The sequence below is a fragment of the Diceros bicornis genome, chromosome 4 (assembly GCF_020826845.1).
Source record: "Diceros bicornis minor isolate mBicDic1 chromosome 4, mDicBic1.mat.cur, whole genome shotgun sequence".
NCBI lineage: Eukaryota > Metazoa > Chordata > Mammalia > Perissodactyla > Rhinocerotidae > Diceros > Diceros bicornis.
In genome coordinates, this window is record NC_080743.1 from 44,229,556 (window position 1) to 44,235,880 (window position 6,325).

The 6,325-nt window shown below is 43.5% G+C and overlaps 1 pseudogene; it reads left to right on the forward strand.

Annotated features, from left to right (window-relative positions):
- Window positions 1-443: 443 nt before the first annotated feature.
- Window positions 444-5,813, forward strand: LOC131404284 (acidic mammalian chitinase-like; annotated as a pseudogene).
- Window positions 5,814-6,325: the final 512 nt, after the last annotated feature.

Here is a 6,325-nt window from a genome sequence, read left to right on the forward strand (position 1 = left end):
TGAGGAACCACTGCAGTCTGTGCCTGTGAGCCACTCTCCCCCTCTTGTTTGTCTGCCCCTTTAAAACTTACTTGTATCTTTGAATTCAAACCAAATAGCCTGAGATGATTGCTTTTGGCAAAAGTACAAGGACACTGTTCCTTCCCTGGTGACAGGTCTCCCACTGCTCCGCAGTCTCCTTCCCTTCACCAAGCTTCAAGGCTCATGGCACTTGAACGGTCTTGTGAATGGGGGTAGAGGGGTGTGGGCCTCCAGGAGAAATCCTGAGGCTTTATTACCCTCAGTAGGTTGGGAGTCTGCAGAGAGTATTAAAAGGACTCAAAGAGTAAAACAGGAAAAGTTTCCTCCTGCAAAGGAAGTGCCCGTTTACAAAGGCTGCTCTGCTCAGAGGTGCGTTCCCCTAGCTCATTTTCTCTCTGTTGATCTAAGCTCTGCTCCTTGTGCTGACAGCTGAGATAGGTGTGTGTTCTTCTCTGGATAGACTACCATATTTTTCCTTTTTTTGTTTCTTCATAATTTGGAAACTCAGCATGGCCCTCTGTCCTTCTTTGAACAAAAAATATTAATTACTTTTTTTAGGGAGTTCAAAATTCCCTAACCAACTTTAAAAGATCAGGATCATTGGCCTAAAAATCCCAAAGCTTAAACTGACTAGATAGTGGTCTTAAAAATAAATGCTAACAATAAAAAATGATATGGCCAGACATCTACATGGTGCCTTCTGCTCTGTGCAAGCATTTTCAAATCCGTCATCTGAGTTTTTAAAACAAGTCTTCTCTGAAAGGTGGACAGGAAAGGCATTACCGCCCCATCTCACAGACCAGTTAACTAAGGCACAAATGAGTCATATGACGACTTGTCCCAGGAAATATAGTGAGTTCATGGCAGAATCTACACCAGAAGCCAGACTCTACTCCTAGTGGACAGTTCATTTCCCCCTGGGTGGCATTATTACTCTGGGCTACAGTATGCTACAAGTGCTAAATTGACTTATACCATCTTTTTTTGTGTTTTGGTGTCCAAGCGAGTAAAATGGAAATAATAATAGTACCTACCTCACAGAGTTTTGGTGAAGATTAATGAGTGAATTTAAGTAAATTACTCAGAGCGGTGCCTGGTACATAACCAGTACTGAGGAAGCATTAGCAATTGCTATTATTAGCATACAGAGGGGGCTAGACATCTAAATCAGAGTTTGCTAGCCTTGAAGTTTCATTTCAGCTGAAGGCACTGATTTCTGTCTCTTTATTTCCTTCTTGGAGGGACTGAGCTGCCTCTAAGAGATGTCTTCATCCCTGAATTGGCTGCTAATTTTGGGTTTGCAGCAACATACAAGGTTCCCATGCAGAACTTCCCTTTCCCTTTGAGACTTAAAACAGGAAAATTATTGGAAATCTGTGGTTTCTTAAGCAATCTGTGACTCTCCAGAGAGCTTTCTCTGTAATAGTTTCTCACTCTTTTCCTCCAGGTAATAGGTTCTTCCTACCAGCTCATATACTACTTCATGAACTGGGCCCAGTACTGGTCTGGCCTGGGGTGTGGAACAATGAGATCATGCTATCAAATGGAATGAAGTGACTCTACCAAGCTTTCAATGGCCTGAAAAACAAGTAAGTGATGAAAGGATGAGGTTCAAAATCTTTTCACCTTAAAGAACAGTTTGAACAAGACCTTCCACAGCAGTCTCCAGGCTGAAATTCCAAACCAGCCAACAAGCAGCACACAGGTAAATTCCAAGCTTTCTTACTATTTCCAGCACAGTGATGACTCTAACATTTAGGGGAACGGCTGGCTCACAGGAGGTGGTTGTCAATTGAAATATATCTCAGTTGCCAAGGGAAATTTAGAAAAGTCCAAGTCGTTATGGACTCAGATGAAAACAATCTTTCACTTGGAAGCAGCCCAAAGCTGGCATTGATGAAACATTCAGCGTCCTTTGTCAGGGGCTTCCCTCCAAGAGAGTAATTAGAACTGTAGAGACATTGAGACATACCAACCTTAGGTGACCTTCTCCAACTACTCTCACAATTTAGGAAACAAGGATGAGAATGAAGAAAATCAGTGTGAGAAGCCTGACACTTCTCCTGGCTTCTCAATCACTCTAAAAGCTAATGTTGAAATGACTTATCTTTCTTTCCATTTGTTCTGACACAACTCTTTGCTTCTTTTCTCTCAGAAAGAGTCAACTGAAAACTCTCCTGGCTATTGGCAGCTGGAACCTTGGAACTGCTCCATAAGTCTTTTGAGATGACTTCCTACATTGATTCTACTACAAGGCACTAGGACTACCAAGGCATACCCTCACTCTGCCTTCTTTAGGTCTCCCTTAGTTTCATTGCCATGGTTTTCACTCCTGAGAACTGCCAGATTTTTATTGCCTCGGTCATCAAATTCCTGTATCAGTATGAGTTTGATGGGCTGAACTTTGATTGAGAGTACCCTGGCTCTCATGGGAGCATGTCTCAGGACAAGCATCTCTTCACTGTCCTGGTGCAGGTGAGCTGCATTCCACATCATTTTGACTGGAAAACACATAACCAGTCTCATAGGAAAGATCACTGAGGTGGTATAGAAAACCTAGCTCCTTACAATCTCGGTTGGAGACAAAGGACCTGGAGACCCTATTCCAGTGAGGATGCTGAAGAATGGAGGATGGGAGATATTAATTCAAAGAGTTGTCATGGAAGTCAACTTAGAGTTGATATTCATAGACTTTCTCCTACTTGTGTGTAGGAAATGCCTGAAGCTTTTGAGCAGGAGGCCAAGCAGATCAACAAGCCCAGGTTGAAGGTCACCGCTGCAGTAGCTGCTGGCATCTCCCACATCCAGTCTGGCTATGAGATCCCCCAGCTGTCCCAGGGAGTGATGACTTATCCCACAACTCCTCTGTATGTCACTTGTGCAATAGACACTCATCCTTAGTCTGCTCGCTGTTCAGGGACCTTGTTTAGGAGGCTTAGGTAGTGGTATCTTTTGCTTGCATAGGTGTGGAAATGACCATCAGAAATGTTTTTAAATCCTTTACCCCACCTCAGGTACCTGGACTATATCCATGTCACGACCTATGACCTCCACAGCTCCTGGGAGGGCTACAGTGGAGAGAACAGCCCCCTCTACAAACACCCAACTGGCACTGACTGGCAGCAATGCCTACCTCAATGTGGTGAGTCCCTGCATAGATGCAGATGCTGACCAGAGATGACGTTGTAAATCACGTGGAGATTCAGAGACAAAAGGCAACATAAATTTAGTAATTTTCTCAAATGGGAAATTAAGCTCCTATAATTAGTTAACTAGTTCTCATTTACTAAAATTTCACAAACTAATTAATACTGTACTGATAATTTTATCAGATAGGAAAGAAGATTAATAGCCAATGCTTTTTTTGTGTGTGTGTGAGAAAGATCAGCCCTAAGCTAACATCTGATGCCGATCCTCCTCTTTTTTGCCAAGGAAGATTGGCCCTGAGCTAATATCCATGCCCATCTTCCTCTATGTTATACGGGACTCCACCACAGCATGGCATGACAAGCAGTGTGTCGGTGCATGCCCGAGATCCAAACCTGCGAACCCCAGGCCGCCGAAGCGGAGCATGTGCACCCAACTGCTTGTGCCACCAGGCCAGCCCACCAATGCTTTTTTTAATGAAAGAAAATGAGGTACCATTATTCATATTTCAATAAATTACAAAATGCTTCGACCACCTTTCCCCTCTTCCTGTTCCATTTTGCTTTGTCTATTTTCTACTATTCTAACATCTTGCAAATGTATGCTATACAGAATTTCAGGTATTCACCAGTGGATCATACCATGAAAATCATGAAAAAAGACTTAGTCCTTCTCTCATATGTTTTTGGTGGGAAGGGTATATCTAAAGCCTACTTGTCAGTATGTTATTAGAAGAATTAGTTGAGATAGAGACATACCACTTCAACAGAGGTATGTCAATGGTGCTCTAAAATACATTGCAAATACTTTGTACAGCAGGTAAAACTATACAGAAAAGCTTAACTAATAATTAATTACTAGGCCATCAGTTGGGTGGGGTGTCTAGCTAACCTGCTGCCATTGCAGGATTACGCCATGAACTACGGGAAGGACAATGGGGCCCCAGCTGGAAAGCTCATTATTGAATTCCCAGCCTATGGACACACCTTCATCCTGAGCAACTCCTCCAATACTGCCATTTGTGCCTCCACCTCTGACGCTGGTCCTGCTGGGCCCTACATCAGGCAGTCTGGGTTCTAGGCCTACTATGAAGTATGCTCCTGGAAATTTTAGAGAGAGAGGGAAAGGTGGCTTTCTCTGACAGCCAAGGTATTCTTTGATTTAAGAGCTTCTCCCCACGTTAAAAATTAGTGACCCAAATGTGACAAAGAATCAAAATCCTAATTGAACCGAGAAATTTGCTGATAGTGCTCTAGGCCTTCCTTTGTGAGCAGCTTTCACACACCCCTTCCCCACTTCCCCTCCTCCATGCCCTTTCGCCCCTGCTACATGGGCACTTTGCCTACCTCTTGACCTCTTCCTTTTATCCTCTTAGATCTGTACCTTCCTGAAGAACGGAGCTACTGAAGTGTGGGAGGCTCCTGAGGATGTTCCCTATGCTTACAAAGGTAATGAATGGCTTGGATATGACGACACCAGGAGCTTCAAAATCAAGGTGGGCTGTGTTCTATAGACTGTTGTTGTCTGTGTGTTTGTTCTCCTTTGTAGCCCTAGAGCCACAAATTGGCCTTGATGTCTGAACTTAATTGAATTCCTCTCTAATTACCACGGGCTGATTGGCTGAAGAAGAAAAACTTTGGTGGTGCCATGGTCTGGGCCATCGATTTGGATGACTTCATGGGTACTTTCTGCAACCAGGGCAAATTCCCTGGTTCACACTGATCATGACCCCAAAGGATGCCCTGGGCCTGCAGAGTGCAAGTGAGTGAGGGGGTGAGAAAGGACACTAAGCCTCAAACTTGAGAAAAATTTCAAAGGCTTCTTGGAAGTGGGAGAGCCATTGTATAAGTGATTCTATGACCATTGCTCGATTCATATTTAGTAATGATTCAGCAATGGTGGGGAGAACAAACAGGGTTTTTCACCATTCCTTTATCCATCCATTCATTTCACAAGCAATTTTTTGAGCATCTATTATGTATGCGACACTATGTAGGTACCACAGGAGATCCCAAATACTTCACTTACAATCTCTACTCTATAGAAGATCATAATCTAGTTAGAGAAAGAGGATTGATGCAATTACCAAGTTAGATAACAACACAGAAGATATTACATGGTTAAGTACCAGAAAAGGGACAAGAAACTTTCTTGCGAGTTCACGTCAGTGAGAAGTCTCAAAGCACCAAGCAAATCTAGGAAGGAGGAAAAAAATGAACTGGGCCTCGAGGTATAAAGAGGGAGTTGATAAGCAAAGAGGAGAGGGGAAGGAGAGTATATCAGATCAGGAGACTGAATTATGCAAAGACATAGAAGCAGGAGCTAAGAACAAAATGCAGGGAATTAGTTCTCAAATGTCAGGTATCATTGACTAAAAGCAGGGGGGCTCAGGATCTGGTTTCTTTCTTTCAGGTTGCAAAGCCCCAGCCCTGCCCATTGCTCCCATCACTGAGGCTCCTGGTACAGGCAGTACCAGCTCTGGGGGCAGCCTCGGTGGCAATGTGTTCTGTGCCAATAAGGCCAGTGGCCTGTACCTTGACCCTGCTGACAAAAATGCCTTCTACAGCTGTCTGAATGGACAGACCTTCACTCAGCACTGCCAGCCTAGCCTAATCTTTGATGCTTCCTGTGCCTGCTGCAACTAGTAAAATGTTTGCCATAGCAAGGAAGCCAGTCTGGTTGGAGAAAAGGGAGCAAGGGCAGAGGAGTCGTAGAGGAAGTTATAGGAGGTGTGGTCAGAAGAGAGCAGATTGTTTAGGGCAGGGGTTGGCAAATGTTTTCTGTAAAGGACCAACCAGCAAATATTTTAGGCTTTGTGGGCCACGTGGTCTCTGTCGCAACCACTCAACCCTTCTGTTGTAGTAGTGTGAAAGCGGTCAGAGACAATACGTAAATAAACGTGGCTGTGTTCCAACAAAATGTCATTTACGGACACTGAAATTTGAAATTCATATAATTTTTATGTGTCATGACATATTGTTTTTCTTTTTATTTTTTCCTCACCCATTTAAAATGTAAAAACAATTCTTAACTCTCAGGCTACCATACAAAAACAAGTGGTAGGTTGAGCTTGGCCCTAGACAGTAGCTTGCTGACACCTGGTTTAAGGCCTTATAGGGCATTATAAGGACTTCACTTTTACTCTGAAAGAATGAGG